Genomic DNA, 12516 nt, shown 5'->3' with positions numbered 1-12516 from the left:
ATTGGAAAATGTCTTAAACAAAATGATAAATATGAATGATGGACTCCATGCAAGCAGCAAAGCATACATCAATCATCTAGTAGCAAGTAGCAGCTAGCTCAATCATCACCTAAGACAAAACACGCTTAAAGTGTCAACCAAAAAGGTTGAGTGAAATTCATAGGTTTATAAATAATATCCAAAGTTTTAGACCACAAGATTTAGTTTAAAGTTGATTGATATAGAAATATCAATCTAAAAGTGTTGCTGCATTTTGTAATATCGCTACTAAACAAGTTTACCCTATGACACCTTGTACTGTCAGTGTCGTGGAATCATTATTATGTAACCAAAGACCAACGGTCGAATGGTTAGAGACGTTACTCTCAATAGGCCTACTCACAATAATTAAGTTTGCATCTAAACGTAGCAATTAACGATATTACGGTAGGGATTTAGCATGAATCAAAGCATGACAGCATAGTTAACAATTTAGTACTTGTGTCTAAGCGTAAAACAGTTATAAAGCAAGCATGTGTCTCACCCCAAAAGTTATAAAACAGTTATGAAACAGTAAAAAGTGGGGCTATGAAGTTCACCTTAGCAGCACAAAAGAGTATTTCACGAAAGAATTGAACGGAAGGACGTGACCGAGATCTCAACCTAGAGATAGAACGTATGATCAGACATTGCCTAACAGACAATAGTATATAGTACTATATTGATAGTAATGGTTCACTAAAGAATTTCCATTTTCAGAAGGTTACTATTTATGGAAAGTTTCCACTTATAGTAATTTTCCAATTTTAGAAAGTTCGGGTTAATCTTTAGCAAGACGTTGTATAACTTTACTCAAACTTCGTTGCTATCAAATAAGTCAGGAATGACCAGATGTAACCGGGGGCCCAGGATTCTTGACCAGAATCTAAGTCATGGCATTCGAGATCCACAAGCTTACCCATAAATGGCAACCTAGACATCATTCACTTACGACCGTGAGTAGCGATGAAGTTCACATGAATTATACATTATCTTTGATTAACCTTCACTTTAGGTGTATACACACAACGAATTATTAATGTACTTAATAAAATAATATATTTTTTTATTATTTTATATTTATTCTTAATTTACCTTCGAATTACATAATAATAGAGTTTAATTATATAATAAATACCAATTCGACCCAAGTAATTATTTTTATAATTTTTTCAGATCTATATAAGTTTTAAAACTCAGAAAAAAATTATATATATTTTATTTTTGGTTAAAAGTATTTATTACGAATTTTACATTATTTTTACGTTTAAACACTACATAATTCGTATTTAATTATAAATAATATTCCATAAATTATCAAAATTATTTTTATGCATCATAACACTTATAATACTAATTATAACATATAAACATAATTAATTTCGAATTTTACAAAGAATATACAATAAATATAAATATAAATGACAATATTGAAAAAAATTAATAAAAATAGAAAGTACCTCAAATTTTCTTCAAGGTTTTGAGAGAATAACTTAAGTGTTTGTGTTTGGCAAGAAAAAATGAATGAGGAGCCATGTATTTATAGGTAAAAAATGGTTGGTGAAAAGAAAAAAAATAATAAAATAAAGGTGCCAATTTTGACAAAATAATAAAAATATGTTAAAAATGTTTTTAATAAGTTTTTGTTTTTGAAAATATTTAGTCAAAATTCATGGGCTCATTATTTAATTTATTAAAAAAAAATCTTATTTCTTTTTATTTTTATTTTTTTATAAGCTAAAAATATATATAATGATTAAAATAACTTATCATTTAATTAATAATTATGTTACATATAGTTTTAAATATAATACGCATTAATATTAACTAAAGTTATTTTATATAATTAGTGTAAACTTTTGTTAACAGAACGTGTCAACTAAACATAAATATTTGATCAACGTCGAATTTAATTATATATTACGTATGGATAACAACCCTATAGTCAAATTAGTCAATTCAGGTATGGAAATATGAGGGTTGTTATAGTACCTACCCATTAAAAGAAATTTCGTCCCGAAATTTAGTTGTTGCCAATAATCGGTGTTGTTCGTACATAGACGAGGATATTTACGTTTTATTTGGTTTTAACGTTCCCAGGTATGCTCGGGGCCTTGCGTGAATTCTAACGGATAGAATATTGTTCTGTTTCAAGAATTAAAATCATACATACCATAATTTCTACAAGTTCTTCTACGAAGTGCATTTTATTATTAATGCGGAGATCATTCAAAATGATGATGTTATACAAGTCATTTCAGTAAATTGGATGTATAAAATGTGTTATGAATAATATCGAGCTCATTTAAACCTTGAGTGTTTATGCCACAATGTTAGGGTAGACAAAATAGAGAGTGGTTCATGAAAATTATAGTCATGAAGTTTGATAGAGATCATCATTGTTTACAACAAGAATATTGTAATGATGAATATAAGTTGAAGAATAAAGTTTTATCACTATTGAATAATATGGATAGAACGATTCGATTATAGAAAGAGTATAAACGAAGCTATCGTAAAAGAGTGAATGAGTAAATTAAATGTTCGCCTTAACTTTTGACGTAGTCACGATTGATTTCCGGAATTCAAGGGATTAAAGGAAATCTTCGTAATCTATAAGATTTGATTATCCGGTATTTACGGAATTTTGGGATTTCTTTGATTAAATACGATGAATTGCCTCGATTGCTGTGTTTGGAAATTTTGCTATAAATTAGCTTCTTCCATTTCGTTATCTTCACCACTTCTATACTTTCTTCCTAGATTCATACTTCCAAAAGATTTGTTAATATGCTCAATCCCGTATTGATATTTGTTATTATATTGACCATATATGCAGTCATGCTTCTTTTTCTTTTACCACCAGAGGAATCTGTTTACTTCTACTATGCTCTTGGGGTTATAGTGTTTTTAATTCTCCCGTGTCTTTATGTTGCTATACGCATTGATATACACGATTTGTAATTTCCGTGTTGTTATCGGGCTTTGTATTTTCCCTTATATGTCGGAGCTCTTTACCTTTTTATTCTTCTCTCGACTCTAAGTTAAGCGAGTAATGGTCCAGAATTTGTAGGTATGAAGTTTCGAATGAACCTAATGTTCTAAGCGTAATATGACGATTTGATTTGGTAAATTACCAGAATTACTGAGGATAGAACTATCAAGAATATATGTTCTTGATATGTTCAGAGATTAAGTAGAATGTAAGAGTCGTGTAACATGGAAAATAATGATTATAAAGTCTATGAATCATCATCTTCCATTAAAAATTTAGCATGACTTACTGTAATATAATCACGTTGGCCTGACGTCATTATATTATACTAACTCATGCTTCAATTTCCAACATTTCTTCAAAACATTTATAATTTAAACTTGAATTTTACTGAATATAGAAACTAAAATAGTTTCCTTTATAAAGATATCGCAAAGAGATACTTAATTGAGGACAAGAATCGTTATGAAAATATCTTCAGAAATATAGAGGATATTTATAACGACATTTTGGAATTTCTAAGTTCGAAGGTTGATGAAGAAAAATTTTTCGCAAGCTTTTAACATAACTTCGGAGCAAGATATTCTCTAAAGATTTCATCGAATCCAGAATTACCTGGATTCTTTGAATATAGGGTTGGTCCTTGTATTTGTCCTTGGTCTCCTCCATGGTTAGCTCAATCCGTTTTTCAGTTCCAAATTTTCTTTTGAGCTTTTCCAACGTACCATTCTTTATTATCAAACTTTTGGCCATTGAGACCATCTACAATTTTGCTGTTTCCTCTGCATTTAATGCAGCCATATTTGATTCATCGGTTATCAATCTGAGATGGTTTCAAGAAATTTCATTTTTAGATGATTAAACGCTGATTGTAATCGTCAACGGTTCTAATGGTTGATGAATAGGCGTTGTTGATTTCAAAAGTAATGAACGATAATTTTGGTGATTTGATGTGATAATTCATCATAGAATACAAATGAATATAATTCATGAATGTAGTGATCTTTTAGGAAGATTACACTTGCTAAAGCTTTACTTGGATTCCGATATGTCCAAATCAGAATAGGTAATTAAATTTGTATGAAAATGGTTGTTCTTTAGTGAACGGATACATATGTGGATGTAAGTAGTATAGTTACTAATTATTGAATCAGAATTTGAAGAATGTACATTGTAAGATATTGATGTGAGATATAAATATTTCTCGAGTTTTACCTACCCGTTAAAATATTTTCACAATTAACAGTTTGTACAAAAGGATTTTTAATTACAATCTTTATGAAGATATACGTTCATATATGTATTCTTCACGTATAATATAGATTTAATGAGTTAATATACTATTAAAATCATTTGATTTGCGGTTGAAGCGAGAATAAATAATCTTCAAAACTTGAGAGATTACATAATCATCGCAGAATCTTTCTTTAATGAAGTTATGAATCAATACTCCATCGTTCATTGTTATTGATATACCTCAGTATATGATGTTGATGCTCGTGGAATTCTTGTGAAATTCACAAGGCACGAATGATGTTTTCTAAAGAGTTTTGAGTACATCGAAAATGAAAGTGTAAAACCAAACATGTATTTGAATAATACACTTAGTTTATTATGAAATGGAGTTTATTGTGATGAAACAGTGATTAACGATGAATGTATATCATAGCATATTAGTGATATGAATTAACCAAGTAGTACATACTATTTAAGATTCACACGTAATAGCTTAATACGAAAAGATTTATTATTGTTCCAAACCATATATATATATAAAGTATACATATATAATTTTCAGGAAGAATGAGTCAATACATCTTAACTCATTATTACTAATATTCCTTGGTATCTATGGGGCGTATGATGTTGATATCCGAGGTACAGATTATGGTGTTTGTTATTGGTGAAGCTGATGTTGTTGGTGGTGATGCTGTTGGTACTGGTGGTGATGTTGGTTATGCCGCTGGTGCTCGTAGGTTTCGTACCATATTCTCCAGAGCCACCACTCGAGCGCGAAGCTCATTGACTTCTTCTATTATTCCGGGGTGATTGGCGGTTCGGACAAGTGGATGAATAAGATCTAGAATTTTAGATATTATATATTCGTGACTGGATACCCTGGAAATGAGGGTGAAATAGTGTTCCGAACGGGTTCGCCGGTAAGTGCTTCAGGTTCTTCACCAAGAGGTGAATTCGGTTGGTGGAAGGGATCACCTTCTTCTTGTCTCCATTGATTAAGTTTACTACGAACCCATCCCCAATTCATCCAAAATAGATGATGACTAATTGGTTGGTTCATTCCGGTTACGCTGCCATTGGAGCTCGAGGAGTTCGAGGAATCATGTGAGAAATCCATATTATCTGATCGGAATAAGGGTTTTTGTTATGAGATGAGTGTTGAATATTGAATGATATATTTGTCTTCTTGATATACGTATATATAGCAAAAAGATTTCCGTAATTTACGGAGGAAATTTAGAAAAAGTGTTAGACAAAGTTTATTAAGATAGATATGATAAGATATAATAAGATGTGATGTGTCTATAATCCAATAATAGCAGTATGACGTGTCGAGATCATAAAATGATAAGTATGTAATCTGATAATCTTTTGATTAAAGACTTTCAATTCGTAATGGCCTATTCAGGTCTAGGGGCTTGAGCTATAGGATCCTTTAAATCGGTAATCCAAACCCTTCCATTCTAGAGTTTCGTAGACGCCATCCGTCAAGAAAATTCAATAACGAGAAATAAAAGGTATAAAAGTAATGAATATGAGTAGTGATGACATTATAATGTCTTTGAGATTCTCGATAACTCAATGACATTTTTTGGTTTGCAAACTGATGCATAAAGGCATAAAGAATATAGGTACGTGATATAACAGGGAGTTATATACGTTTGAGTATAAATAGTAACAAATATAGGAGTTTCAAAAATTCATGGATAATATTTCATGTAATACATATGTAATACACAAAACCATGATAAATGACATAGGAATGTCGAGAACGGTGTCGCATTTAAATGTGGTGGCGGAATTGAATAGTACTTAGGAGAATGAGCAGAGTTCTTAGATTGGCTCGGCATTCTAAGATAAGTAAAGTTTCTAAAGTATAGTGTAGCATTTAACAGTTAAAGGCAACAATTAAAGGCACTATAGTCAAAGGAAGTTGTAGTCCTACATTGCTAAGGTACCTAATTGTATAAGGCACACATAAGATGCAATCCTGATTCTCTACAACAATCTGCTCTGATACCAATCTGTCACACCCTCAAAATGGACCAGGGGTAATTGTGACCAATCATATCATAACACAGTTGTATAAGCGAGAACGACTCTAAATGAGACGTTTTATTTATTAAATAAACAGCGGAAGCATTATTCAAAGTTTTACATCATAAGAGTACAGTAATTGGAAAATGTCTTAAACAAAATGATAAATATGAATGATGGACTCCATGCAAGCAGCAAAGCATACATCAATCATCTAGTAGCAAGTAGCAGCTAGCTCAATCATCACCTGAGACAAAACACGCTTAAAGTGTCAACCAAAAAGGTTGAGTGAAATTCATAGGTTTATAAATAATATCCAAAGTTTTAGACCACGAGATTTAGTTTAAAGTTGATTGATATAGAAATATCAATCTAAAAGTGTTGCTGCATTTTGTAATATCGCTACTAAACAAGTTTACCCTATGACACCTTGTACTGTCAGTGTCGTGGAATCATTATTATGTAACCAAAGACCAACGGTCGAATGGTTAGAGACGTTACTCTCAATAGGCCTACTCACAATAATTAAGTTTGCATTTAAACGTAGCAATTAACGATATTACGATAGGGATTTAGCATGAATCAAAGCATGACAGCATAGTTAACAATTTAGTACTTGTGTCTAAGCGTAAAACAGTTATAAAGCAAGCATGTGTCTCACCCCAAAAGTTATAAAACAGTTATGAAACAGTAAAAAGTGGGGCTATGAAGTTCACCTTAGCAGCACAAAAGAGTATTTCACGAAAGAATTGAACGGAAGGACGTGACCGAGATCTCAACCTAGAGATAGAACGTATGATCAGACATTGCCTAACAGACAATAGTATATAGTACTATATTGATAGTAATGGTTCACTAAAGAATTTCCATTTTCAGAAGGTTACTATTTATGGAAAGTTTCCACTTATAGTAATTTTCCAATTTTAGAAAGTTCGGGTTAATCTTTAGCAAGACGTTGTATAACTTTACTCAAACTTCGTTGCTATCAAATAAGTCAGGAATGACCAGATGTAACCGGGGGCCCAGGATTCTTGACTAGAATCTAAGTCATGGCATTCGAGATCCACAAGCTTACCCATAAATGGCAACCTAGACATCATTCACTTACGACCGTGAGTAGCGATGAAGTTCACATGAATTATACATTATCTTTGATTAACCTTCACTTTAGGTGTATACACACAACGAATTATTAATGTACTTAATAATTATATATGTGATAATATAACCTAAGTTTTATTTAATATTTAGTTATTATACCTTAGTATGTCTTATATATATTAAATATAATTACCTTTAAATAAATACCTAAATTACTTCAAAAATAATAGTGTTTTATTAATCGAACATTATTCAAAAATGTCTAAATAATAAATTAAATATCTAAAAATTACATACATAATTTTTATAGTCTTAGTTAATCATATAGATTAGTAGAAAATTTTAAGAAAATATTTTTATTATATTTTTGTATTTATTTTTGTTTTTACCCTTAATGTATTCACAAAACAATTTTAATTCTACATAATTACTAAATAAACCTAAATAATTATTTTTATAATTTTTATAAGTTTCTATCAGTCTAATAACCCGTAGAAAAATATTTAAAAAAAATATTTTTTTATTATTTTATATTTATTCTTAATTTACCTTCGAATTACATAATAATAGAGTTTAATTATATAATAAATACCAATTCAACCCAAGTAATTATTTTTATAATTTTTTCAGATCTATATAAGTTTTAAAACTCAGAAAAAAATTATATATATTTTATTTTTGGTTAAAAGTATTTATTACGAATTTTACATTATTTTTACGTTTAAACACTACATAATTTGTATTTAATTATAAATAATATTCCATAAATTATCAAAATCATTTTTATGCATCATAACACTTATAATACTAATTATAACATATAAACATAATTAATTTCGAATTTTACAAAGAATATACAATAAATATAAATATAAATGACAATATTGAAAAAAATTAATAAAAATAGAAAGTACCTCAAATTTTCTTCAAGGTTTTGAGAGAATAACTTAAGTTTTTGTGTTTGGCAAGAAAAAATGAATGAGGAGCCATGTATTTATAGGTAAAAAATGGTTGGTGAAAAGAAAAAAAAATAATAAAATAAAGGTGCCAATTTTGATAAAATAATAAAAACATGTTAAAAATGTTTTTAATAAGTTTTTGTTTTTGAAAATATTTAGTCAAAATTCATGGGCTCATTATTTAATTTATTAAAAAAAATCTTATTTATTTTTATTTTTTTTATAAGCTAAAAATATATATAATGATTAAAATAACTTATCATTTAATTAATAATTATGTTACATATAGTTTTAAATATAATACGCATTAATATTAACTAAAGTTATTTTATATAATTAGTGTAAACTTTAGTTAACAGAACGTGTCAACTAAACATAAATATTTGATCAACGTCGAATTTAATTATATATTACGTATGGATAACAACCCTATAGTCAAATTAGTCAATTCAGGTATGGAAATATGAGGGTTGTTATATAAGTTCACACGAGCCCACCTCCATACAACAGGCATGTAGAATGGCTCACAAACTAGTGAACCAGATTGAGGAAAGAATTAAAGAACAGACTGCTGAAGAGGCCAATGTGAAGTAAGTCAAAAGAAAGTGGGAGGAAAACGGTGATAAGAATCACCAATACAACAACAACAACAACAATAATCGCAACAACTATCCCAACAATCGCAACATCAATCGCAACTACAACAAACGGCCCAACAACAACAACAACAACAATAACAACAATAACAACAACAGCAACGGCAACAATCATCCCAACAACAATAATAACCGCAACAACAACAACAATCAGAAGCAGCTATGCCAAAGGTGTGAAAAGTATCACTCTGGGTTTTGTACCAAATTTTGCAACAAGTGTAAAAGAAATGGTCATAGCGCGGCGAAGTATGAGGTCTACGGACCAGGGGTTAATAGAACGAAAGGAACAAATGGTGTCGGAACGAGTAATGGCGGAGCAAGTAGTGTCGGAGCAAGTTATGCCAATGTAGTTTGTTATAAATGTGGAAAACCGGGCCACATTATTAGAAATTGCCCGAACCTGGAGAACACGAATGGACAAGGCCACGGAAGAGTTTTCAATATTAATGCGGCAGAGGCACAGGAAGACCCGGAGCTTGTTACGGGTACGTTTCTTATTGATAATAAATCTGCTTACGTTTTATTTGATTCGGGTGCGGATAGAAGCTATATGAGTAGAGATTTTTGTGCTAAATTAAGTTGTCCATTGACGCCTTTGGATAGTAAATTTTTACTCGAATTAGCAAATGGTAAATTAATTTCAGCAGATAATATATGTCGGAATCGAGAAATTAATCTGGTTAGCGAAACATTTAAGATTGACTTGATACCAGTAGAGTTAGGGAGTTTTGATGTGATAATCGGTATGGACTGGTTGAAAGAAGTGAAAGTAGAGATCGTTTGTTACAAAAATGCAATTCGCATTATACGAGAAAAAGGAAAACCCTTAATGGTGTACGGAGAAAAGGGCAACACGAAGCTACATCTTATTAGTAATTTGAAGGCACAAAAACTAATAAGAAAAGGTTGCTATGCTGTTCTAGCACACGTCGAGAAAGTACAAACTGAAGAAAAGTGCATCAATGATGTTCCCGTCGCAAAAGAATTTCCCGATGTATTTTCGAAAGAATTATCGAGATTACCCCCACATCGATCCGTTGAATTTCAAATAGATCTTGTACCAGGAGCTACACCAATAGCTCGTGCTCCTTACAGACTCGCACCCAGCGAGATGAAAGAACTGCAAATCCAATTACAAGAACTTTTAGAGCGTGGTTTCATTCAACCAAGCACATCACCGTGGGGAGCTCCTGTTTTGTTTGTCAAGAAGAAAGATGGTACATTCAGGTTGTGTATCGACTATCGAGAGTTGAACAAACTTACCATCAAGAACCGCTACCCACTATCGAGAATCGACGACTTATTTGATCAACTACAAGGCTCGTATTTTTATTCAAAGATTGAATTACGTTTCGGGTATCATCAAATGCGGGTGAAAGAAGATGATATTCCAAAGACTGCTTTCAGAACACGTTACGGTCATTATGAGTTTATGGTCATGCTGTTTGGTTTAACTAATGCACCAGCTATGTTCATGGACCTTATGAACCGAGTGTGTGGACCATACCTTGACAAGTTTGTTATTGTTTTCATTGATGACATACTTATTTACTCAAATAATGACCAAGAACATGGTGAACATTTGAGAAAGGTGTTAGAAGTATTGAGGAAGGAAGAATTGTACGCTAAGTTTTCAAAGTGTGCATTTTGGTTGGAAGAAGTTCAATTCCTCGGTCACATAGTGAACAAAGAAGGTATTAAGGTGGATCCGGCAAAGATAGAAACTGTTGAAAAGTGGTAAACCCCGAAAACTCCGAAACACATACGCCAGTTTTTAGGACTAGCTGGTTACTACAGAAGGTTCATCCAAGACTTTTCCAGAATAGCAAAACTCTTGACTGCATTAACGCATAAAGGGAAGAAATTTGAATGGAAGGATGAACAAGAGAAAGCGTTCCAGTTATTGAAGAAAAAGCTAACTACGGCACCTATATTGTCATTGCCTGAAGGGAATGATGATTTTGTGATTTATTGCGACGCATCAAAGCAAGGTCTCGGTTGTGTATTAATGCAACGAACGAAGGTGATTGCTTATCCGTCTAGACAATTGAAGATTCACGAACAAAATTATATGACGCATGATTTGAAATTAGGCGCGGTTGTTTTTGCATTAAAGACTTGGAGGCACTACTTATATGGGGTCAAAAGTATTATATATACTGACCACAAAAGTCTTCAACACATATTTAATCAGAAACAACTGAATATGAGGCAGCGTAGGTGGATTGAATTGTTGAATGATTACGACTTTGAGATTCGTTACCACCCGGGGAAGGCAAATATGGTAGCTGACGCCTTGAGCAGGAAGGACAGAGAACCCATTCGAGTAAAATCTATGAATATAATGATTCACAATAACCTTACTACTCAAATAAAGGAGGCGCAACAAGGAGTTTTAAAAGAGGGAAATTTAAAGGATGAAATACCCAAAGGATCGGAGAAGCATCTTAATATTCGGGAAGACGGAACCTGGTATAGGGCTGAAAGGATTTGGGTAACAAAATTTGGAGATATGAGAGAAATGGTACTTAGAGAAGCTCATAAAACCAGATACTCAATACATCCTGGAACGGGGAAGATGTACAAGGATCTCAAGAAACATTTTTGGTGGCCGGGTATGAAAGCCGATGTTGCTAAATACGTAGGAGAATGTTTGACGTGTTCTAAGGTCAAAGCTGAGCATCAAAAACCATCAGGTCTACTTCAACAACCCGAAATCCAGGAATGGAAATGGGAAAACATTACCATGGATTTCATCACTAAATTGCCAAGGACTGCAAGTGGTTTTGATACTATTTGGGTAATAGTTGATCGTCTCACCAAATCAGCACACTTCCTGCCAATAAGAGAAGATGACAAGATAGAGAAGTTAGCACGACTGTATTTGAAGAAAGTCGTCTCCAGACATGGAATATCAATCTCTATTATCTCTGATAGGGATGTCAGATTTATTTCAAGATTCTGGGAGACATTACAGCAAGCATTAGGAACTCGTCTAGACATGAGTACTACCTATCATCCACAAACTGATGGGCAGAGCAAAAGGACGATACAAACACTTGAAGACATGCTACGAGCATGTGTTATTGATTTCTGAAACAGTTGGGATCGACATCTACCGTTAGCAGAATTTTCCTACAACAACAGCTACCATTCAAGCATTGAGATGGCGCCGTTTGAAGCACTTTATGGTAGAAAGTGCAGGTCTCCGATTTGTTGGAGTGAAGTGGGGGATAGACAGATTACGGGTCCAGAGATAATACAAGAAACTACCGAGAAGATCATCCAAATTCAACAACGGTTGAAAACCGCCCAAAGTCGACAAAAGAGCTACGCTGACATTAAAAGAAAAGATATAGAGTTTGAAATTGGAGAGATGGTCATGCTTAAAGTTGCACCTTGGAAAGGCGTTGTTCGATTTGGTAAACGAGGGAAATTAAATCCAAGGTATATTGGACCATTCATGATTATTGATCGTGTCGGACCAGTAGCTTACCGACTTGAGTTACCT

The sequence above is a fragment of the Rutidosis leptorrhynchoides genome, chromosome 9, assembly GCF_046630445.1.
Source record: "Rutidosis leptorrhynchoides isolate AG116_Rl617_1_P2 chromosome 9, CSIRO_AGI_Rlap_v1, whole genome shotgun sequence".
NCBI lineage: Eukaryota > Viridiplantae > Streptophyta > Magnoliopsida > Asterales > Asteraceae > Rutidosis > Rutidosis leptorrhynchoides.
Note: the sequence above shows the minus strand (reverse complement) of the source record.